The sequence below is a fragment of the Cephus cinctus genome, unplaced genomic scaffold (assembly GCF_000341935.2).
Source record: "Cephus cinctus unplaced genomic scaffold, Ccin1 Ccin1_scaffold0494, whole genome shotgun sequence".
NCBI lineage: Eukaryota > Metazoa > Arthropoda > Insecta > Hymenoptera > Cephidae > Cephus > Cephus cinctus.
Genome location: NW_014333166.1, coordinates 752,903 through 778,941, shown reverse-complemented (window position 1 = coordinate 778,941; position 26,039 = coordinate 752,903). Strand labels below are relative to the sequence as shown.

At 44.4% G+C, this 26,039-nt stretch overlaps 1 protein-coding gene across 8 annotated transcripts in view; it reads left to right on the top strand.

Moving 5' to 3' along the window:
• The window catches only part of LOC107268221 (CUGBP Elav-like family member 4), a 472,413-nt gene that overhangs the window by 254,188 nt on the left and 192,186 nt on the right, over positions 1 to 26,039 (top strand). For 2 of the 8 annotated variants that reach the window (XM_015740779.2, XM_015740782.2), the window contains exon 1: positions 15,552 to 15,758. The exons of the other annotated variants lie outside the window; for them this stretch is intronic. The gene's annotated coding sequence lies outside the window, so the exon portion shown is untranslated. Of the gene's footprint in view, positions 1 to 15,551; positions 15,759 to 26,039 lie in introns of those variants that run through there. 8 annotated transcript variants of the gene reach the window in all.

Genomic DNA, 26,039 nt, shown 5'->3' with positions numbered 1-26,039 from the left:
GGGGGGGGGGGGGGTTGTTGTGGAAATAATTCGTAGTGCGGCTGCTGGTATTCCAAGGTTTGGCGAGGGTGAGAAAAGAAGTTTGGAGAAGATGAACGGAAGAACGATGAGAGCGAAGCTTTAAATAAGGAATGAGCACTCATTCTTGAACTCGGAACCGGGCGGAATGGACGTGACAAGTTGACGAAGCTCGAAGGGGGGTAGTTTCCTAGCCGAGGTGCTCGCATTTACGGGGATGCAAGTGGAAGGAACATTACGCTACGTGATTGCCATTTTATTAGATAAAGGGTGAGGGCTTGACGGTACACTTAGTTCCATTACAGTCTTTATCTCGTCGCGTTATATGGAGCGAAATGAAAAGACGCTCTCTCCCCCTGCGTCTCAACGATTCCGCGGACCTTTGGATTTTATATTGTAATCGTGGAAACACCCTATCTTCTTCTCTCCTCATTCTTCCTCTGGCTTTCCTTTTTTGGTTTTATTATTTCTCGGTATTTTAACTTTTCATACCATATTTTCTCCTTGTTTTATTTTCAACTCTCCTCGTCGTTTCCATTTCGATTTGTGGAATATGAACCTCTTAGCGTAAGGGCGATGGGAGAAATAGGAAAGGTGGAGGGTGATAGGGGTAGGTATCCTGTTTTCTCGCTCACTTTCTCCATTTGCAGGGTAACCCGTACTCTCATTCTTATTCTCCACTCAATATTCACTAGATTCTTTTAAAACGCTCTCAATTTCTTTCCTCCCGTCCATGATTTCCCGGATCCCAGGACGGATAGGGTTTTCGAATAAGAGGGATGGATATCGAGGGAGGGCCGGAGGGACACTCGCGATGGTAGCCAATTTGAATATCTCAGAGACAAAAAGTTTATTATCCAAGGTAATGCTGGCAGCTAGATCACATTCCAATATCACTCCCAAGGGTTATGATGAAGCATCCCTTATAGAACCGAGTAGTCAGCTTCACGCCTTCCTCCCTTATCTTTCATCCGCGATGCAAGTTGAAATTGATGACGTTGAGTGAAATAAATTATACGATTTTAATCTGAAGAATCCCTCCAAGAGAAGCGAACCCGAGTTCGCTAAGCCCTGATGAACTTTCCAAAATAAAGCGCGGATCCAGGTACCGCATTGGTACAGGGTTGATGGCGAAGGTATAGTGAGAAGTTTAGGGGATGCCGGTGCGTTAGGGATTTAACGTTTATCCCCAACCATGGCGAACTGGTCTCGTAACCCGAAACCATTAATTCGACGTTCAGGCCTGACAGGGGGTAGTTGGAAACGCGACACCTACCTCTGTAATGTCGAGCCACACTGCGCCAGGGTGCTGCCTATTGTCCAAGTAAATACAGCCAAGTCGTGTTCATATCAACACGAGAATTAGCGAGGCGTCACGCACACGCAATTGTGCAGCTCCCACGCACTCACGCACTGGCGCGTATCGTCCTGACGTCCGTTCGGCCGCAGGAATCATTAATAGAGCTCAGCAAACAATAGGCCGCCGAACGGCCGTGGGATAGAAACATCCTGGACCCCCCTTTCGTTTTTCAAAATCATCCCTTAAAAAGTATACAAAGGATCGAACTAGGTGTGTAGGATTTTTCATACAATTGTCATCCTTTGGATGGTTCTTCTTCATCCCCATCTACCTTACTTACAACGTATCCCAACCTCCTCCAGTACCCTAGTAGCTTCCCAGCAGATCTTCCTCCAGCCACAGCCAGGATCACAGGGTGACGCCACATAATTTGAAAAAACTACAAATTTCTCTCGGCAACCCTAGTCGCAAGGAAAATCAGTCGGGGTAGCCAAGAGGCGTTGCTATGAACCTGCGTATTCTGAAAATAATAAAGGTAGGCAAAGAGCCAGGCCAAATAGCCGTGAACCAAGCAGCTACACAACCAGCATCACCAGCACCATACAGTGAAATACTCAGCTCTCAGCTGGAATTCATGAATTTGATATTTTGACAAAGCGTCCCATCTTCCTGGCGCAACCCCTGCCATCCCTTGCGCTCGGCATGATCGACGTAGCGCGCTTTAGGAATTGGTCCAGATTATTCTAAATCCGAAGCTGCGGGACGAAATACGTCTAGCGGGGAAGGCGACACGCGGGACTTGACTGATGGGGAGACCGCGGACCGTTAAATTAGTCACTACACCCCACATACCTACGAGGAAATCTCACCCCTTGACTATACCTATGTAGTGTAAATATATATACACATACTATACCAAAACATCCCGTGATACCTTGAGAGAAGGACTACCAAATATGTGCCGCATATTTCAGCCGAAACAAACAAGCCTACCCCGTGTATGAACCATCCGTATGAACAGGGGTTGTTAGAGGGTGTGACGCGAAGAGCTCGTAAGAATACGTTGGGATATGCATATGCATGGGACTCGTTGAAATGCTGAAGGGATGCCTCCTCCCTTACGCTCTTCTACCCTTTCATCCTTAGACTATTCTACCTTTCACCATTATCTCTGTAAGCGCCCCCAGACTATCTCAAACTCTATCAGGATCCATCCGTATCTGTCTTTCGAGGTGGGCTTTGTTTTTCCAGAATGTCTTTGGCTGTTTCGTTCTAAAGGGATACCCCTAGGGACGGAAGGCAGCTAGGAGAAAGCCGCGTGGAAATTAGCTATCAACAGCTTCGGATATTGCAGAGCGTTCTCGATCGGAGGTCCTGGGGATGATGACTCCAGTCCAGGACCTTGGCCCGGATTCGCAAGGCCAGCCGCGAAATTACTTCCGTCGATCCTTAAATGGATTAGCGGTCGGGATCGTGACTCTGATCTAGGATGATGGTTACCTTGCTTGCTGTTTCGATTTCCCGAACTCCCGGGAGAAGAGAAATTCAGTCAGTTACTTTTCGATCCTGTACAGAAGAAACTCTCTGGTAGCTTCGATGTCAACCTTGTCGCGCTAGAACTTCGGTAATGCCACTACACACTCCCGATGACGACGTGCGACGACTACGTTCGCTCAGACCAGGTTTCCTGGTAAGCGCAGGATGTAATTTAAAACTTCCTGCTTGGACCAACCGGTATCGCGTATGTGTTCAGCCACTGTTTGCGCCCGAGCTTAGGGCTAAGTCCCTCAACGTAATAACATGCATGCACGTCCTAACCTAAACTTTGTAACGAGCACTACGCGAAGCATATCCTTACCCGAGAGAGTCCAAGCCTTGCCTATCGTAGATACCTTAGACCTAGCAGACACCTTCGTATACGTACAGACCTTCTACTTGGTATAGCTGAAAGCTTCTAGAAGGGCAACTGCTAGGGCCAAGCCAAGATAACGTTCTTCCGGCAAGTTGTTGCAATAACCAGGGGCCAAAGCGTAAATAACGTAAGATGACATGTACGCCACCCCGATAATCTGGATAATGCATATTTTCACTTACATCCCCCGCCCTGCAGGATATTTCCCCTCTCATCTGTTTCACGACCTCTAACCTCTTATTTTTCCTGATCTCCATATTGCTCCTGTCTCTCCAGGCTTTAACCTAATACGCAGCCTATCTATCTGACTGCGTATGGATTTACCTACTTTAAACGTTTGTCTACGTACAAAATACGTAACCTCCTCAGGATTTAAGATGAATCAAATTCACGGAAGTCTCGACGCGGATCGTCGATCTTCAATTTTTCAGGATGACGCCGAACCAAAGGAGAATATCCTCCCCGCAAGGAGCAGCTGTTACACTTTTATTACTCGTCCTCCGGTTGGATGACTGGCAGGGTGGCTGGCTGCCGTACCATGAGCATTCTCTCGCGAATGAGGGCTGCGTCAGGAGGGCTGGATGTTGTCACTCGATGTTCAGATAACGTAAAAATTTGAATAAGAAGGTGAGGAGACGAGACTTGTATGTCGGGTGGACAGGGGTGTGGAGGGGAGGGGACGTGTCGCGAGTGACAGGTCATTTTCCGGAGCAGCGCACCCGCTATCCCTATACTCTCCCCCCCCCTCCCCACCGTCACTCTCTCTCGCTCTCTCTTTTTCTCTCTTCTCCCCTCAGACTCTCCCTCTATCATCTTCCCTCGTTCCTTCGACCTCTTCTTCACCCTCGGTCTCTTCTTCCAGGATCACGGCTTTTCTAACCTCCCCCGGGGCAATCCTCAATACCTCCTCGCCGAATTCAAGCCCGTATTAACGTGCCTACCAATATCTAATTTGATCTCTGGAGCGTCTTATGGACTCCAGCGCTCTCCGGGACGCCCAACGTCCCCATCCTCATCGTTCATGATGAGAATGGGTTATCGTTCGTGCAAAGAATTTCCATCTCTTACCTTTGTCTTCTTGAGAATTCATCCAGAGGTAATGGCGAATTCTTTGAACCAGGATTGGTGGTCTGACGAATTAAAAGATACCAGATTACGTGGGCTCAAACTCCTACAGCATCTCTCTTGATCGTTTTGATCAAAGTAACCCTTTTTTTCATTATTTAAAGTTATCTTCGATGGGTAACATCCTTTCTCTTGCTGTCTCTCTCTCTTTTCGTTTTTATCTTTTTTGAGCTCTCATAGCGTGTCCAGCTACTCCAAAAACGGATTGCCTCCACAGTGAGAGTTTTCATGAAAACAGGGAGAATATTGTCGCTTCCCACGTAGCCTGGTATTTTTTTAATTTCAAGGTTGTTTCGCACAGCCACGATTCTCGTGGGACGATCTGATTTATTCGCGCAATAACTTGAGGCGATCGACCAGTCTCCCTCGATGGCGACTTTCGAGAAACCGAAATTCTCGAGTTCCGAGTAAAAGTGCGGCACGCATCCCGGCAAAAGAAAACGGTTGGAAGGGGTGAAAAGATAGAGAAAGTTGGGAGTAAAAGAGAAAGCTAAAGAAAAGGGGAGAGGAAGTACTGATAGGGGGGCTGGGGAATTTCGAGAAGAACGCTGTGCCGCTGTGCCAAGGGATGAGTAGAATTCATCAAGCCACGTCGGAGATGAAAGCTTACCTCGTTCTTCCGCCCCCCGTCCCGGGCTTAGCTTCACCGTATGAATATTACCAATAATGTTCTATTTACTTGGCAATTTCGACTCCCATTCCAAACATGATTGAGAAAATATTACCAAAATACCTATCCGCCCGGATGAGTGAAGTTACGAGGACGTGTAAACACGAGTAGGTAGCTTTACCTACTGGCGGACTATTATAACCAACCTGCCCGTTTTTCCCTGCGGAGCGGAAAGGGATCTTTGGCAATTTTACGCGTAATAACGTATTACGATAGCGCCAAAAATGCGAGGCGGCCTTTTATGGTACTAAGTGGAGCGCGATAGGTGACACGGGGCATATTGCCCAAGATTTCACTCTACGACTATAATCGTACCGATGACAAAAAACGAAGACAAGCTTCATGATGATCAAGGTACCAGTAATATTCCTGAACCCTTTATCGTTTTCCGTAGTCATTTCTTTCCTAGAATGGCTATTGACACTTTTCGGAAAGTGGACTCAAAGGAAAACCGTCACCGTAGTCACGTCATTTTCGAGCTGAGTGGATTCGGTGGTGCGAAAGTTCTCGTGTGTCCAGGGCATTCCCCGAGGAAAAAAGGTTTAGGTTATGGTCTCTTTCAATCGCGTAAGTGCCTTTTGTACGTTTATGCAACCGTAGAAAGGAAAGGAGGTAATACGTAGCTTATATTATGTGGCGATTGTACAATGGCATAAGCTGGAGACAAATAAACACGGCCGTGTTACATAACTAATGAATTGTGCATCACGGTTCACATAACGGGTCCATGGGACTCCGTGTATATGGATACGTGCAATGGTTTGGTATACGGTATAACAGTGCGCATGCGCACTAGCAAGAGACGCTCGACAACGGTGCATGAATAACATGCATTTATGCAGTGGCGACGCAATATGTAAGGAGTCCTCCTACCTCGCTCGCCGTCCTTACCCAACAAGAGGACCAAGACGCTCGGGAGGATGCCTCCATATTTTAGAAGACCCGACAAAGTGCCCGACCCACGGCCCATGCATTTATGCAATGCCGGATAATTTCGTGCCTACTTCTTCGGGTATCATGCTCAATTTCCTCGTCGCATCGTCGGAATAAAGGCGCAGCGAAGCGACGCGCGACGTCCCGACGTGCCGGAAGGAATCGATCGCAACCGACATTTTTGAGATTCGTTTTGCCTTGGCGCCCGATAAAGACGAGAGTCGTTGAAAACTTTTTCATTTTCCTTCGCGAAGAATATCTTTACTTATCTAGCTTTTATTCACTTTTCCTCTCGTACCCGATACCCCCTCCACCGACGCCTTCTCCTCCTTTCCTTTCTATGCTCTAGCATTAGAGGAGCTATTCCGCTCGGTAACACGCAACCTCAGCGACTGGATCAAGAAACACGGTACCGGCATAATTTTCGGTTTATCCGACTGAAAGGTGACTGGAAAACTTGGCACTCTGCTGTACAATTTTCATTGTAGTTGTTATATGAAAGCACAAGGGTAGCTGAGTATCCTTGGGAAGGGTTTTATTCGTGACGTAGAGGATATTTACTTTGGAAAAATGGTGGTATATCCTGGGACTTTTGATAAGGTTACATAAGGATAAGAGTCGACTCCAAAGAGACAGGGAACGAGAGCGTTTGAATAGGATTGATGGATCGAACAGGGCAGGATGTATGACTAGGATTTAGCATTTTGCCATCCAGTATCTAGTTAGCGTTTACACGCTTGAAAATGGTCAGACTCCTCTTATTGCTTAACATAGAGAATCCTAGAAAATGTAGATGGCGTCGTTTGACAGCTCTCCTAGCGATATCAGTTCCTTTTAGGGGTAGTTACCACGTAATCCACGGGCTGAAGTTGCTCTCAATTAGAGCCACGCAGTCTATAATTCAATATGCCGAACCCTCATCCTGCGAAAACCATTCCTTCCCCTTCTGTACCACCCTGACAGTCCTTACCAACCCTGTACCTAGTCCCAGCTGCTTTCCCATCCTTTATAGAGTCCCTATCGACGATACGAAGGAAGAAAGGAAGGATTGACCAGGTCGACATTGGGGAGTGCACGGTTTTGTCTTTCTATGATTTCATCCTGTGAGGACCAGGAAGCTGGACTCAGATGGTATGGCGTACGGGAGTTATCCTCCATCAGCGTTGAACCTCTTAGCCTGTAATTGAATAACCTGTCTCGAGGTACAGTCAGGATACGGATGCTGTGATATAGAACCAGCCATAATATTCCAATAGAATCCTTCCGAGCTTCGTGCTTTTGAAAATTCGAAATTGCATAATATCCATCATTTTTGGCTATTGACGATATGACAGGACCGATCAAATAAATTGCATCTTTCTCCTCTTAAAGTATCTACTCTATCTATGAGTATATCTTAAGGAGCCATGTAGACCTGACGATACCGGATGAGTGACTCCTGTAATAACAAAAGCTACTTGGCCCTTTTCTTTACAAATAAATAATGGAGGTCTCTCCCGAGGGTGTCTCACAGCCGGTAAATATTTAATATCGGCGTGTCTTTGCATCTTATAAACCCTATTCCAGTGTCTACTCGCCACCTAGGGGAAGTCTCGGCACATCCCCCAGACTAATATATTGTCCCCATTATAACGTTATTACCCACAAATGCCGATACGACATGTATGCCGTTGCGTCATAGCTCTACACAATGGACCAGAGAAGACAGTATAGCCCAAGGCAGATAGTTTTCTCTCGTCAAGTCATCGAACATTGAACATTTTCTACATCGAACCATCAAACCACGACCTCAGACTTATTCCCGCCCTTTCACATGCGTATCAGTCATATCCAACAAAAAGGGAGGTTTCTCTACCGTAACGCTACATCTATACGCATTATTACATAATAAGACGTATAAACTGATACACGGTCTTTTGTCAGCTAATGATGATGCGAAATGAGACGTGAAGGTTGAAATTGGTTAAAAAAAATTGCACTACCTTTTCCAATGGTACAAGGGATATCTGGGATAACTGTATCTTAAGGGTAGTAGCTACGGTAGGTCTCCTAATTGGCTGATCTAGCAAAGGGTAAGCTTACACGCCATAGGATTTTTCCTTGCTTTCCCACGACGAGCTAACGGGAATCAAAGTATTGTTGGATTCTACTCGCTTACCTGGAATGTTCTGGATTAAGAAAATAGAGCCAAAGTATAATTGGATGCTGCGAAAGATTTTTCTCGTCTTTGGGTTGTCCTCGCGGGGCGTAGGACAATTTCGCGAATTTAATCAGACAGGAAACAGCGGCGTTGTATCTTTAACGCCGTGGGTAACGTTAAATTTAATTGAGCAAGAGACGATCAGATTCGCTCACGCTAATGCTCTTGATTTTACGGGCGTGAATAACGTCTCTGGCTAGAGACAAATGGGTCGCGCGTGGTGGAGGTGGACTCCAGGGAGATGACAGGAGGAAGAGAAACGGCGAGATAGAATCCAGAAAGTATGCCGAAGCTCCTAATGTTTTTTTCGCCATGGAACGTAGCGCTATTCGTGTTTACGGATTTTTTTGCTAGAGAGGAGAATCCAATACGCTTCAGGGCCTGGCCAAACACTTGGGAGACTAGTAGGAGGAATTGCGGATCATCCCTGTGTAAATGAGAAATTGTTTTCAAATCTTACGTGTTGAGGCCATCCCTGGAGGGGATATCAGGGATAATCACGTGCTCGTTATCCCTTTGGCCATTTTACTTGAACCAAGATATTTCTTGTCATTTGTAATTCCAAGTTTATGGGTTGGAGAAATTCTTCGTAATATGAGATCATTGTTGAAAATTTTGCTACGTCGAACGGGATAAATTTTTGGGGTGGTCAATGTATGATTTTGAATTTTAATATTGATGGAAAATCGAACGCTGTGATTTATTGGGTTATCGCTGATTGTAGAAACGAAAGTGGAGACATCAATTGAATTTTTGAATTTGGAGAACAGACAAGGAGGAAAGAAGAAAGGGAGGTGGAAAACGAAAAATAATATAGAAGGACTTCGTTTCAGCTTGACTTTAGTGAAGCCAGGCTAAAAATTGCACTATATAGGTAGGGTGCCTTTTACACCCTTTTCGCAAACGGCGCAAACCAGGATAGGAATCGGAAATGGGTAACAAAGGGCGATGGAAGGTATAGTCTAGAAACTTTATCCACTTTGCATGCTGATGGTCACAGATTTGGAAGACAAAATGGCCGTGGAGCAGTGCGGATCGCGAGTTCCTCCGAATCGATTCCCTTTGTGCGCTCGCTCTGCCTCTCAAAACTTTGTATCCAATTTACGAGCGAGCAAGTCAGTGCCCTTCGATTTTACGCTAATCCGATGCCGATGTCGGCTCGGGACGAGGTTCTGGCTCGATGTCATCATTTTCGTACCCGAGCATCTTTTTCATCGACATTAGGTACACTTTTACGTCAACACAGCCTTCAGACTGTGCTTATTCAACTAATTGTCTTTTGCATTAACTCTCTATTAATTTACATGGAAATTACACGAAATTCTAGTCATTTACCTTGTTGTTTGAAAATTCGAGTCTGGACCAAAGCATTACTGCTGGGATGCTGAGCTAGAAACTGGCGAGCATTCACTTTGTAAATACGTGTCCCATTGCAACGCATTTGGGGATGACGGGGTTGAAGGTAGTGAGTGCCGACCCGGGAGTCGTTAGGCAGACTAGCTGAAAGGGGTAAGAAGCCAAACGCTCGTAAAGAAGGTCAAACGGGTCGTAAACGCTGGGGAAAGGCCAGAGCCGGATGGTACTGGATGCTGTTGGATGCCGCTGGATGAAGCTTAGATAGCTCTAAGATATCCAGGAACTGGTGCTCGCACGAGAAACTCTTTTGCCAAGTGAAAGGCATCCAGCGGATCCAGAAGATCCAGAAGATCCTGCAACGATGTTCATCAGATGAGAATTTGTCTCTCGTAAGGGCAGAAACGAGTGGGGAATATTTATCAGGAGCAGCCCAGGGAGATGGATGAACGAGTGGCAGCCAGACTGAGGAAGAAATTAAAATTCTATAGAAAATAAAATGAAGAAATGCTAAATATTCGAGCGGCTCGAATTGCCTGTCATCCTTACGATTAGAGACGACGCCAAGCGTCCCCGGGCGTCCTCCGATAGATCAGAATGTTCCAAGTCGGGAGTCGTAAAGCCGGAAATTCCTTGGAACCTCCACCATTCGCCGAACGACACCTACACGATTCAGAATGTTCCCTTCTCCTTTAACCTTCTTCTTCTCCTTCTTCCTCCCCCTTTGCCTATCCCTTTGTTCCGCTTCTTTTCCTCAAGATCAATCCTTATACCTTTCTCTATCTATTTCCCCGTATACTGTAAACCCTCGTATACACACGTATACAATTCTAGACCGACCCCTCTCTTTTTTACCCAGAGACAAAGAACGGACTTACACGATATTCATCAGGTTAGGTTAGTCGAGGGAAAACTACCCCCACATCCCCTCTCCCCCAAACCCATGAAAGACCAAGCAAAACTCAATGGCGGATATCCATATCATCCATACACCTAACAGCTATAGATATCCGGTTACGTTACGTTATACCCTGTCACCTATAGATCAGCACGCAGCAGTAGCAATAACAGCAACAACAGACTAGAACCCAGTGACAGCGGAAGCTCCGATCAGTCGAGGTTCTCTAAATTGCAATCGGGATACCATATTCATATATCTATATATCGTTCCCCTTATTATTCTGCATATAGAGTCATAAACAATACGTCCACATGAAACAATGTACCTACCCCTGTGTATAGGCGGAATCACGAAACCGTGTGAGAGTCACAGCAGCTTGTTTCATCCCTCCAACAGACGCAGATCCTAGCTATGCCTCCATCACCTTACACACCCTTTGAAATCTAGGGAGGCAATAACACCCCGCGAAACACGCCCCTAATGCTTGATATATATTACAGAGAATTTCGCTTTCGTAAAATTTACGATTGAAATTCATACCTCTCGTAATCCCTCATACAGAACGACCTTTTTAACCCAACCTCTAATTTTCATATAGTCCATTTCTTGTTGTTTCCTTCACCCACACAACTGGTCATTACCAAATTTCATTATTCCTGCATATATGTATTTTATAAATATAGCCTAATAACGAAAGGGTTCAATTCTAGAAATATACACCTGACAGACAATTTACATTGGTAACGTTTTAGCCTTTAGTTACTCTCGCGTCCGCATGGCGTCCCTTCCAAATCGTATCAACTTAATTCATATTCAGAGAACGAGCTCGCAACTGGTGAGTCGAGGATCGAGCGAGGAGGGAAAGTCCCTGGTTGGTCGGACGAGCATTCGCCCGAGCGAACGAGTCGGCTTCAAGCCCGCTTCCGTCTCATTACTCGCTACACTCTGATTGAATTACCTACAATCAACATCAAACATTTTTAAACTCAATTTCACCGACGTATAACGCATAGTTCTTGGCTGTTTATGTGTGTATATATATATCTAAAAGTATACATAGCTTCTAGAAGAGTGACCTTATGCCTATAGAGCAACAGGATACTGGTAAATGGTACTTGAACGAGCGTTTGGATATACATATGTGGCTGATTACACATGTGACTTTATCACTAGTTTAATATTAATCGAATTTATACTTCGGATAATTGTCATTAACTCACAATTAAACTTTGAGTTTTAATTAGAGTAAATTTATATATATTACATCTGCAGATGGTTATCCACCGGATATGTTCGCATGTGGATGAACCAACTTTAATGATATAAAAATTTTGAAATAGGTACCTGTTTTTCGAAAATACATTTGAATTATTCTGCCCGCGACTTGCTTCTTGTCGCACGTCAAGCCTTAAATTGGTAATCGGATTGCGTACTTTTACTTTGTCGTAATTCCTCGTGCAGCGCACGAGTCTCTGGCAAGAAAGGGAAAATACAAAAGTACTAACCGCAGTGTCGCGGTATAAACGCTAATTGGTGCGTGTTAATAAAGACATTTTCTTGTCAGGTTGTATCTCGCCTGTTAGGGAAAACGGGGACACGCCACATAAACATAATTAAGTCGAGGGACATAGCAGCCCGTGAGAATCTCGGATGCCATGGAATTTTAACAGGGTAGATGGAATAAGGATATACAGGGTGTTTTATTTAATATCCCGGATTACGTTATGGTGGGGATATACCTGACGATGGCTAAAGTTTCAGGACAAGAGTGGGGCTTAAGATAAAACAAACTGTATAGTATTGTATATATACATAATAATGAGAAGGAAGTCAAAAATGATTTCAAAATTATGATTATGATTATAAATAGTATATGACGTATTTTGAAAAAAAAAATTGACATTTAATATATTAATAAACGTGTAGATGTATATCTACCTGTATACATTTGTCTGTTTGATAGATGCCACCGCACGTCTGACTAGTCTGTACAAAAGCGACATAATTAGGTACAATTTTTATGGTTGCCACCTTTGAAAACTCCTGCCTACGTACGTCTACGTCGTTCTGGCTGTTGCGTAATATACAGGCTGCACTTATTTGTCGCCCATGGAGACCGTTCAAAGTATTCAAGGTCTCCTTAGAACCCCTACCATTCACCCTATCCAGTTTATGCGCACCGAACCTCAAGGAACAGCCACAGCAGCCATACAACGAAAAAGCGATTGTGGAACAAGCTTAAGGCTTCGGGCTGCGAAACCGAAATTGTTTGTCACCGAAATCTCTTTGCCGGTTGCCACTCGCAACGTAACTGCCAAAAACGTCGCAATACGCAAAAGGCGACAGACTGAAGTATAAATATCTGTCCGCTTCGGTAATATTTTAGCAATACGATTTGCTTCTTTATATTTTTCCATTTTACTTTTTCTTTTCATTCTCTGCCTATCTCCCTCCCGCCTCACTCACTTTTCTTTTGGCCTCTGCACGGTATCCAAATACTGCTAGCTTGTTGTCGTCTGGCACGGATCTATTTTCGTCTAATAAGAAAATTTCTTTTCCTTTGTGAGCAAAGTTATGCCCGTAAAATATTTTCCAATATGAAGCACAAAGAGAGGAAAAGAAAAAGTCAGAAACACGATTGACACGAGGGAAAAAAAATAAATTCCTTCTTTTTTTCAGATAAAAATTTAAAAAAAATAAGGATACGAATAATCGGGGCAGCCCAGATAAAATAATGTATTAGCCCCACACAGACATCAACATATTTTCCACAATAATACCGTCCTCTGCCAGTTTCTAACTAGCTTGCAGTTTTACACTATAAGTCATTGGGTGAAGAAGAGGCGAGTAAGTGGCCGGCGTTGGGTGGGAGGGGAGGGGTCGACGTCGGTGAAGTAGAAGAAGGAATACGGTACACCGCGAAGAAGGAGTCTCCTTTCAGTGAAAGCCTGCGAAGTAGCCAGTAAATAAAGGAGAAAATGGAGAAGCCATGAAAAAACTGTCGAGGAAGAAAGAGCCAAAGAAAGGAAGTGAGTGTGGGGGAACGAAGATAGGGAGAGGAGAGGAGTAACCGTGACAAATAATTTTTTTTTAAATTACCTGAACTCTGCCCGGATTTCGAAATGAAATTTTGGCATTCTCACCGCTAAACGAAAATCATTTTCATGGCATGTTATCGAACGAGCGAAACAAGAGAACGCATTTCATACAATATACGTATTGGACCAGTGTGCAGTTATGTATATAATTGGTACTCGCGTTGTGTCATGAAATTAAATTATTTTACGAGCGCTCGCACGTTCGTTGAAATATCCATAGTAGCAGAATTGAATCGCTTTTCAGGAACGCGATTGATTCACTGAAATGAAGCACTAATCACAACTAATTCCCATTGTTTCATTAATAATACGGAAATGCATGAGTGATCGTTGCGGCAGCGCGAGAGCTTGATTTGTCTCGAATTGGGGATAATTAAGAATTTATCGTTCGCCATTGAACTTTCCAATCGAGCGTAATGCTGGGCATGCTAATGGGAATTCGACGAATAAAAAAATTTCTATCGAAACAAATGTACAGTCGTGCATTTGAATATTAGATTTATCTTTTAAGGAATAATAATTGACAATATAAAACGAATATTCTCGTTTCAGTGAACGTGCACCAGTTTTACTCGGTTTACGCTACGATACGCTTTCCCGCGGTGGTTTCACGAAACTACAGGAAAACTCTCATGGGATTCTATACCGTCTGGAAGTATGAAAGAAGCACTAATAAATCCGAAAACTTTTCCGAAGGTGCACCCTGTGCAATGAGGTTGCTTCGTCTAGTCTAGATAGCTCCTCGGATTGGCGTTGCAATTCATCCACGCTACATGGAAACGTCATTAAGCTCCAGTATACACATACATACCCATACAGTACATATACCGTGAGATATTTGACTAATGGTAGAGTTCGAACGTTCCTCGGTGACCCTAGTTCGAAATGCCTCACTTTGAGAACTCGTCGAACAATACGTCAACGTACGTGGAGCATGACCATAGCCTAATGCACATTAACTGTTTACGATTGTAATTTCAGTAGAGTCATTTGCCTTCCATATCCACCCCATTGGTTTCGTTTCCCTGTGCCGTTCGACGTGTCGTACTAGTCAGTGTAGAAAACCCGTAGCATCACGTATATAGAAATTGAGATAATTTTATAAAAAAACGATTTTTCCTTCATAAGTAATACTCGCTTTTTCAAGGCGACACGTGTGCTCCGATAAAACAGATAGCACGTGTGAGTTGTTTTTTGTCCGCTACAAAGAATATACACAATAACACGATACGGAAATCAGGTGAGGTAACTGGAGGGGTATATGTTTAGCAAGCAAAAAATCACCTAGAGGCAATCAGGATAATCGTAGCTGCAGCTAGAATGGCAGAGAAGCTGAGATTTATTATTTCTATCCGGTAGGGATTCGAATTGGAAGCGGAGGCTTGTTTTGAGCCGCGGTTACCGTGGCGACGCGTGGCTCTCGCCGTAGTCGGCAGGTAACCGTGGTGGTATATCGCGTACGGGGTGTAGAGAGGGGCCGTGTGTATCGGGTGGTAGAGGGTGGTTCACGAGGAGTATAGCGGCGTCGTGGAGGGTGTCGCAGAGAGTAGCGAGGGTGGAAGCGGGCATAGGCAAGCAGTCACTATGACAACGGTGACAAGCGAGGTGTTAGTGCGCATCCGTGACCACGCCTACGTCACGTCAACGTGACGTCAGGAGCGACGCAGACGCCACTCCGACGCGAACGTGGCGCGGACTTTGACGGTACTAAGTACGGCGGCCGCCTGTTGCTACTCCAAAGTCCCGTGGAAGCCCCGCCAGCCCTCCTCGCCGCCCCTGGACCATCGCTCGGCACGGCCTCCTGCAACCCTCTGCCACCAAGCATCCCTTAGCAGTGTATATGGCGTAGAGCAACCCCTTCGCCCTCCTCTCTCCCTCTCCACGCTCCCCAGCTACCAATCCCCTCCCCTCTCTCGATCCACCAGCCACGTACACCCCGTGGAGCCGCGGCGTTCTGCCGCGACTCCACCAACCCCCGTCGAGGCCCACAAGCCCCGAGAGCCGCTGAGCGAGAGTCGCTCTCCGCCAGTCAGCCATCCGACTCGCCGCCACGCTGCGCGCTGCGTGTTTAACACTGAACGTATTCGTGTCTCCTTCGTTGGCCTGAAAGCGAAAACGTGAGACATCGCTAATCGCAACCTACGATATTCCTATATATTCGTATAAATTCGTATATCCGATATAACGGTACACCCTAATCGCTGCACCGCGTGTCGGCCCGGTTTGGAACGCGGTCTATGGATCATAGGTTAGCCAAAGAAACAAGCTAATTTTATCCTAATTATCATAGTAATGATATCATTTTCGTAACTCTCGGTCACTCTTGTGTGAGAGAGAGAGAGAGAGAGAGAGAGAGAGAGAGAGAGAGAGAAAAGGAGAGATTCTGGTGAAGGACAGGAAACCCGTGTCCGAGAATGACAGAGTCTGAGGAAGTTCTATATTGTTCTATGTCATTGATTCGACGAAGTCGATTAATTCTTACGGACAGGATATTAATCAGACACTGGTCAGACTCTGTCCATGACCAGGTATCGGTTCTTCTAGAAAATTCTTTCTTGATCTTACATTTTTTTTTGTTCCCCCTCAAAATCCTCTAATTATCCATATTAATTATCGTTACGTCCCTTGTGTCACGTTATACGAGGATTCATCGATTGTTAATTGTTAAAATATCGACTACCGCGTAATAAAGTACATACGAGTTAATCGGTCAGTGGTCCACGTTGCACCGAGTACATAACACACCCATGCAATTGAGCACGAGTAGCGTCATCAACACGTGGCTAATATTCCCAGAAGACAGGAAGGCTAGTTAATCAACCCCCTGACTGTATTACTGAAATCATTAAAATTAATTGCTTAACCCCTGCTCAAACCTTACACATAATTAATCATACAACACGAGTGTTACCGCGTTACACCCATCGATGTAAAAGTGATCTTTATTAAGATTGCTGTGAGTTGCGACGTGATCCTTGAAGTCAGTGACGGATCCTAGGACGATCCTGAATGGATCCCAGTGGGATAGGAGTGCAATTTTCCTAAGGCTATATCGCCAGGGTGATCCTAGATTCGGAATATTTCCCTACGGGGTCACGAGAGAGAGAGAGAGAGAGAGAGAGAGAGAGAGAGGGAGAGTCTCACAGGACGATTCACCAGAATAGGGAAACTATTCGAGACACGCGTTCGCTCGAGGACACGAGGACTCGTAAACAGTCGATCCGATGGCGGGAGGGTTGCGCGTCGCGACGACTCTCGCGCAAAGATCCCTCGCGAAGATTTCGACGCCATCGGCGTCTCTACGAAATACAACAAGCACTATGGATGGCGGTAAATGGTATAACCAGCTAGATCTAAGATAGGAGCCTTACGAGCCAGACGATATCTGGGATCCTCCTGTCACTTTGATTAAGGGTTTACGTGCATCCCTCTCAACCCTTAAATAATGTATACTGAGTGTATCCGTATTTCGATCGGCTGTTTGACCACGTATAGTCACTTAAAACTAAATTGGTGATAGAGTTATTTTCAGATGAAAAAAAAAAATGAACGTACCTGTACCATGTACGAGATACGAATTTTTCTTATTTCGCGTAAACTCACGTGTTCATGTCACGCACACGTATTCGCGACTTGTCTCCTTATATCGTACGTGCTTCCAAGTTAAAGTCTTGACTCTCAGACGAGACGCGATTACGTTGCTTTTTATTTATTTTGGGTTGCTCTTGAATTCTACCCCTATAGCAGTCACACAGTGTAACACGTGGGATTCAGAGGAGAGCGTATAGGTAGATAGTGAAAGTTCAATTGTTTGCTCAAATTTGGCAAATACTTTCCGGACAATTTATCAGTATTAAGTCCTTCTTCAATATTTTCGAAGTTTCGATTTACTGGCACAATCGGGAGGTAGGATGGCACAATAATATCGGATATCGGTATGAAAATTGATATGGTTACACCTTCCCTAGTGGATTCTACAGACGGAAGTCTTTTATTGCCATGGCAATGGTGTAGGTATTCTGCAATGGGTGTTTCGCGGCCATGCTTAACCCAGTTAAGAATTTGCGGCAAGCGAACAATTTGCGAACAAGGTCGCGTTGAGAACAGAGGGAACGAAGCTCTTTTCTCTAGCGAGATATTCTTGGTTGGTTTCTTGGAGGGTTGGTCGGTGGTGGTATGTCGTCAGTGAGTGGATAGCAGGGTGGTGTAGGCAAGAATAGGCGGGTGACTATTTGCATATCATCGGATTCATTCATTCGATACCTGTTTTGAATATATTAATAATGAATTTAATAAGCAAAACTGAATTCATGTTTATTCATGTAGCAATTATCCTTAGCTCGGGCAACCATAATAGTTTCTCAGGGGATGATGGTCTGTCCTTTGGACGGTGTTGGGGTAGAAGTGAAAGATAAGGGATGCTGGTATACTTGGTGCCAAGAACGAGTAGTCAATGTTTTATTAGACGAAAGTGAAAAATGTGAAAAAAAAAATAGTGAAATAAAAAAGAGTGATAAGGATGACCCTGTATTTCATGATAATTAGAATGTTTAAAAAAGTCCACTTTGTAATTGATACTGAGTTCTGAGTTCGAGTCAAGGAATCCAGCTGTTCCGATGTAAAATTTGACAATTTTGAATTAAATTATTTATTTTGAAAGAGTCTTCAATGCGAAAAGCAATATGTATTTTACAGTGTAATAAAACAATAGAGCTGTATGTTAATTTTGAAATAATACCAAGTCTCGCTAAATATGCGCATAAGGAATTATTATGTATCTTGGTGCAGGCTAATACAACCTCACTTATAAATTTTAATACTAAAACAGCAGAGACTTCACGAGCAAAACGTTGAAATCACCAGGATCCAGCATCAATTTCCCACCGTAATTACTACAGTAGCATAAACCATCAATGGTGTATATCGCGAACGAATTACAGCATCCCTAAGTATCTAATTAGTCGTGACCTCTTTGCCAAGACATATGAATTTGGATAAACAGGACGCAGGTCAAAGTCACGAATATATATTATCAGTCGACACGTGCTAGTTGGAGACAGTCAAAATACAAAATGTCACTCTAACCGAACGTAGTAATATCATTTCTGTTAGTTAGAACCTTCATTAGTCTGATGTTGGTATTAAGAATAATTAATCATACCACTGTTGGCACCACTGACTACTAAACGTCGGTATAGTCACCAATCTAGTGAGTTTATACTCGTCGACGCAAACCCAGCATCCCTCGCTGACACATTCTCTCCCGACTATAGGTATAAATACACATGTGGAAAGCAGTGTCGTCACTGTACATATCCTTTGAGGGTTAAGCCCAAGTTTCATTAGGGGTTCTTGCATAACCCAGGAAGATCCGAAGGGGTGACAGTAGTAGTCAAAGTGAAAGTCAGGAGATGTGGAGGGTTTCCCGAATGGTGAAATGGCATAGAAAAGGGAGGGAGGGTGGTATAGATTCCTATAGAGGGAGGTGGTTGGCTATCAGGGGGTTGAAAGATAGATATGGCGAAAGAGAAAGGGTGATGTAGGCGCGAGTGTGATTCCGTGCTCGTATCAATAGGTTATACCTATACCTTTTGGTCGTGAGCGAAAAATACGTTACAAACGTAACTTTAACCTTTGCAGATTCCAGTCACGTAGAAGGGTGAGATATATCGCATTGTAAGACGCGTCGTCGCTTTTCACGTAGCCCACTTTCGAACCTCATTTCTCGCTCTTCGGCCTCCGGCTAATGTCCCTCGTGCGGAAAAGTTATGTTTTCCACGCAGCCTAGAGAGAAGGAGAGAGAGTAGAGAGAGGGATCAGCCGCCATTTTGAATTATCCTATGAAACTTTCAATTCCGAGTGACACGCTCTCGGATCCTTGATCTCTCACTTTTTCCTTAACATTTTCTACCTCGCCACGTTTTAACTTCAGACCCCCGACATTATGTCCAGACAGAAAACTTTAACACCCCCGTTAATAAAAGTCAAACTATCCACCGCGTAATCTCCTCCTACGACTTTTTCCTTCGAATTGTCCTTTCGTCTTTCATTTCTCCAATAACAGTTTTCTATTCATTGTCCGTCCACATGGATGTCCAATGCTTCTTCGAGTATCCAATTTAACAACCAGTCGGAACTACGTTTACGTGTAAAATGTCTCTTAGTGGCGACGCAAATGACACACGACGTCGGCGTCCTTGCATTTGTCCTGGCGAAACGTGATCGCGAGCAAGATAAATGAAGTCTGCTCTTTCTGATACCATGGGAGAGAATAGACCCGAAGGTACCAAGGGTGTCCATGGTGGATGCAGCTAGGCCCGAGTTCCAAGTTCTAGGTATACCGTCGCGTACGTATAGTCTGCACTATGCCAGCTATGACTACTAATACGAAATAGGAGACGCCATCCTGATAGGTGCTGGCTTGACTACACAAATTACCTAAACCAGAGACTTAACAGCACTGAACCCGTGAACATTTGCCACGGCCAAGCAATTAATGAGTTACCGGTTTGCTAGGGGTGGCTTTTATTTCATAGTCACCCTGTATAACCTTTCAACCAAGCAATACTAAACTATAACCCCCCGCCATACAAGATACTACCCTCACCATCAACATAATCGTGGAACGTAGAAACCAACGGATAAAGGGATTCTGATGTACTAGGTCTAGAACAGATTTATGACTCCTCAACCAAAACGGAATTCGTCGTTGTTGAAATTATGCGATCCACACCAAATACTCCAGGGCTATTCCGTGGGGAGGGCAGGGGGACTTGTGCGTACGTCAAGAGATCGGCCAGACTCTCTAGGTAACCCTCTAGCCAAAGACACACTTTAATGAAATTCAGGGACATCCATCACCCTACACATAGTCATACCCTACTGTGACGTCATCTGGATGCATCCATATATAAACTGTGTCCTACTCAACTCTAATGCATTATGGCGTCGTTCAGGTCCTCTGCTATACTGTTCGTAGGTAGGTGGCTAGGTGACCAGACCTAACCTTGCATCTATCGCGTATTGCGTCAGGATGGAGTAGGTACTATACCAGATATCAGATCTGGACTGAATTATATTCCGTTATGGTGACTCCACTGTAGGCACTGCTTACTTCTGAGCGTCGCCATACTGTTTCTACTGGTACTCAATAGATCCAATACATACCACACTCACGGCTTAACCGAATCGAGAGTACGCAACGACCTATCGGAACTCCTGGATTCCTGTATAACCCAACGTGGACGATATCGCGCGAGGTACCTATTGAGTGCGTCGTTATAGGGAAGCTAGAATTTTATTCGTTTCCCGGGTATTATTGTTGGGAATAAATATATGGAATTTATTAGGTTCTTTTATGGGGGACCTATCGATGACTAGGTTATATCAGTACTCAAGTCTCTTGACAGATTCAATACCGATAAATCTAGGGTTTATAAATATTCCTAACAAGAATTTCGTATTTTCGTGATACTAGACACTGACACTTGCTTTTACCCGGCCATTGATATTTCCCGAGATTTTTACGCGACGGTACACCTACCTAGTCCCTGGTGGGAACAAGGAGGTTGAGAATCTTATTCATTTTATCGGTCGTTAAGGGTTTACAAGTACTGTGGCTGTATAAGGATACGTACGCCTGTTTTGTCATTTCCCTATGAGGTCCTGTCCCTCTTTTTTATACCTAAACTCAGAAATAGTGGTGCGATGCCTCAATAAGTTTATGAGCTGTATACAAGACTGTTAACCTTTTCTAAAATCAGTCGTTATTTTCTGTTTCAGGTAAGTTTCCTTAGAGTGCTACTGCAGTTCATCCCTTACTATGTAATCACGGCTTGAAAATGGGTGAGTTGATGAACTTTTCCAATTTACGCGAATATATCGTAAATTCAAGAGTGACTCGATCCTTGAGGTCGTCATCGACTCTGAGATCGAATTGCCATTAAATTCGCAATAAAAATGGAAATTAGTGCGGGGGCTTCGCGAATTGAACACAAGGCCTCCCGAGGACAACGTTGGCTTGAATAAGCACTGAGACCTGAATCATCCTTTGGAAGACTCCGGCAGAACATTCGAACGTTTTCAGGAGTGACGAGGTCCGCGTCGAAAGGACCTTGTTATGACTGCTAATGGAAAACTATCCAATTCGAAGAACAAAGCTAAGTAACGAGTTACTCGTAGAACGGATGGAGGCGCAGGACTCAGTCTCGATGGCTGAATAAGGGATGAAGGGGTTATTGCTGAATGGTGACCTCTTCAGGGGGTAGAGAAAATAAGTTTGGTTATTAACATTAGGAACCGTATAGGAGAGGAGGACACGCAGTGGCGACGACGATCCATTTTTTGAGAATAAGGGATGAAAATGGGACAATAGTTGGAAAAACAGCCTACACTATTATCGGACCAATTTAGTTCATGTTAACTGTATGATTATCTTGAAGAGGCGTCGCGACGTCGTTCCACTTCTTAAATAGTCGCCGCATGTATATCCTGATCGTTTCATCAGTTTCAAAAATTTATGACATTTTTTTTATATACATACCTGTATAGTACATTTTTATTTTGTCATTATCTCTCAGGAATTCCTAGTGAGTTTTGCAACTCGCGAAATTATCCGGCAATTAGCGAAGGTTACGTCGGCGTCGAGCATGGACGCTTTGCGTCGACGTACCGTTTCCACGGGACTCTTTAAGTTTAAGTCCCTGGTGAAATTTAAATTTCAAAATTTCAATCTGGCTTGCAAATCTCCTCTCTCTCTCCCGGCCTCTCCAGCTTTCTCTTCCTTTCTTTCATGTACGCTTTCTCAGCTACACGTGTACGATTCATTCTCACGCACGTACACCCACCACACTCATTTCGACTCATTCTCCCTTTAGCATCTAGTAAGCGGCTCCAGATTGCGCCGACTCGACATCAAAAGTCTTTTACGTAACAGCGATCGTTCCCTTTTATTTCACTCTCTCTTTCTCTCTCTCTCTCTCTCTCTCTCTCTCTCTCTCTCTCTCTCCCTCCCTTCTTCTTTCTTATTCTTTTCCTCTTCCTCCTTTCATTCCACTTCTATTTTTTGTCCCAAGCTTCTCTGCGTCTTCGAATTGAAAATTCCATCGGAGAAAATACAAAGCACGTTTTATGGTCGGCCCTCGCAGCTCTCATTTTTTTTTTCGTTTCCCCTTCTCGAACACCAGATGAAAGTATCTCAAGAATATCAATCCGCTTTGGACTACCTTCGTCCAGATCTTTCAATAGACGTTGAAGAGATAATAATTTTCAAAAATCTCTCTCACTATCTTGCTCTCCGCTGACGTCTTCACCCAGGTCAAAGTCGCAGTCGAGATTAAGGGTAGTAGGCTTCGTTAGAGGGTCGTAATGCATAAAAACGGTCTAGGACAATAATCACGTCACTTTCAGGTCAGGGGGCACCGGCAGACCAGTCGCATATATACTATATACAGTAGGATAGTCAGGGTATAAGGGGATGGAAGGTATCTAAACACTCACTAAATAAATCAACTTTTCGTCCCTTCTCAAAGTTCCCGCAGAGCAGGACCTGCCACTATAATTACTTTACGGACATTAGAGGTCTCTACGTCGACGAACTACTCGGGCTGGAAACTTTTAATTTTTCCTCGAAAAACTTTACCTCTTCGTTACGACGTCCCAAGTGCATCCAGCGATGCTTTCTGGGAAGTGTATAGCGTCAGGAGAAGCTGGAGGGGAAGGGAGGACACCTCGGAGGGGACGCACGACACGAAGCCAAATTAAAATTCATGTGACGCGTCTTTTCTTGGCCTCCTGTCCCGCGGGACTCCGTGTCCTCCAGGATAACGTCGCCCGCGACAGGACAGGAGCCGTGGCAGCAGCAGCAGCAGCAACGTTTACGTCGAGGGGGTAGAGCGCGGTAACAAGAGGCACACGGTGCCCCAGCGTCGCGGGCTTCTAACCAAATTTGCAAATCAAATTTCCTCTCTGGTCTATGCGAAATTCTCTCTTGCCCACCTTTGAGCCAATTATCATTCCTAAACTGCCGTTACTTGTAATTGAAGTTGCCACTTTCTACCGTCGTACCCGACCCCCCTCCGACCATTTCTATTACTTTCGACCCGTTCCGTCCAATTTCTCACGACCATTAGAATCTTCTGCTCTCCTCGTTAGCAGTAATTAAACGAGCACTTTGATGTAATTTATATCTTTTTTTTTAATTTTCTATATCGTAACTCCAAATTGAATATTGGGTAACATTTTGGCTTGAATACAATTTTTTTTGAGATGACAACCTTATATTTAAAAAACTCAAGAGATCAGATGAGACAAGGGTATAGAGGCGTCAGCTTCTAATCGAATTTGCAAATCAAATTTTCTTACCTCCCCCTCTTATTATTATATGAGAAGTTTCGCTAGGAACCCTAGGAAAGCAAATTGCAGCTGTTCCCGGTTTCCAGTTCCCGATTGTAGTAGGTACGTAGTTTACCCAGAAAGGTGATAGGGGTTGGTTGGCGTAGCTGGGCGGGAGTTGAACCGGAGCACCCCCAAGAAGGAAAACTGCCAGAGGAGAGGAAAGATCTTGAAGGAAGATCCTAATTTTATTTTCATACAGCTTACAAGATGTCCTCCTTCGTTCTTGTCTGTCTTAGAGGACCTACCAGGACCTCCGAGACCTGCAGGATATCCTCCTACACTTTTTTCCTTCGTGTTCCTTCCCCTTCGGCTCTCCTGTTCCGCCAACTTTTTGAAACTGGTTCGTCCCTACTGGAAAGTTTTAACGAGATCGATTTTACGCTGCAATGAAAGTTTCCACATCTGGGAAATGCCTGGATGACGTTTCACTGACTGTCGCTACTGTATTGTTCTTTAACTTTACCATCCCTGCCTCTCTCCCATTTCCTTATCTCCCTCCTGCAGCCTCCGTACATGCTTATTCATACACTCTGTACCCTTCCGAGCAAAGTACAGGTACAAAGGATACAAGTTACAAGTACCAGTAAGATACAGGATAAAAATGAAGAAAAAAAAAGTAAGAATTCCTAAAAGTATATGACTTGTCAACGAATATCTGTTGCAGCGAAATGTTATTCTAATTTCAATGAAATTCGCATATTCGCGAATTCGCACATTCACGCAGAAGAACTACGCTGCACCGGGTTATTACTGTTATGCAAATATCAGCAGATCACTCAATATCCCGGCGAGGCGCTTGTTTGTTTTGTAATGGGAGTTCGCAAACAGAACACCATTGCCAAAACGGCTCGACCGGGTAGGTGGCTGGCTGACTGGTTGACTGACTGGTCAGACCTGCTAGTCCAACAGCCTGGAGTGAACTTGCATGTACATTAGACATCATACGTTATGTCGAGCACACCCGTGCACTCGAGTATTACGTATTTTTGTGTCTCCCATGGATATTAAATATCGTATTTACTTCGTTTCCGATACCAAAGTTCTGGCTTGGGGCTGTACACATTTTTTACTCCTTTTTCGGTTAAAAATAAGAAAGATATGAGGAACACGATAAAAGAGGGGAAACAAGAGAAATGAAACGTAACCAGCCAGACACGATTGGCAATATGTAAAATCTCGCAAAGAATGTCTCAAAGTTTTTTTTTTTTGCAAATCATGAAACAACCCTCTATATATTTCTCATCCCTTTTTACTTGCCACAGCATCCATCTTCTTCGTAGGCGAAAGACGTTAAACTTCCCCTTTAGGAGGATCCTCTACCTGCATCAACGACAAAAGGATCCTCTTATTCCTGGATTCCAGGATTCGAGGTCTTCAAGGATATTCCCTAGCTAGCACTTCCCTCGACTACCCCACCCTTGCTCGATTTGATTCTCTTCAACCATTTTCCTCCCTCAGGTCACTACCGTATTTCGTTCTGATAAATAACCAACCTATCGATACTGACGTCTTTCAATTTTTCTCAGTTAGATACTCGAGAGAAAACCCTTGATCCAACGGTAGCCCTATAGGACATACGTATCCCATAACGTGCCCGTACGTACATACCTATGCAGACACGCACTCGATACCTCAGGACTTGCGGAATTCGCAATATTTCGCGAATGGTTCTCTCGGACGCTTACGAAAACGGGATATTGTTTCGCTGACTCAGCCGAGCCTTAATCGATCATCGTAAAAATAACGAGGGTGTCAAGGGCATATTTGGGGGTATCCAGATGCTGGAAGGGAGTTTCAAAGAAACGGAGGAAAAAGATTGCGGGATAGAGAAAGGCAAAGAAAAGTAAAAGGAAACATTGGACGCCGGACGTCGCTCTTCAATACGGGTGTAAATAGAAACATCTGTTTGGGATTCTATATGTCTGCGGCAAGGGCCGGCGAGCAGTAGGATTAGGACACCGGTAATCCCGGTTTGCGGAGTTTCTATAAAGCTCCAGAATAGGTTAATCTCGCGGAGCAAGTTTCTCCGACGGCGGCCTAATCCGAGCAACTTAGTACTGGCTAGAACCGGATACCGAACCGACGCCTCGAGTCCGACGTCTGCGGCGTCCTTCGACTCTACCCCCCCCCCCCC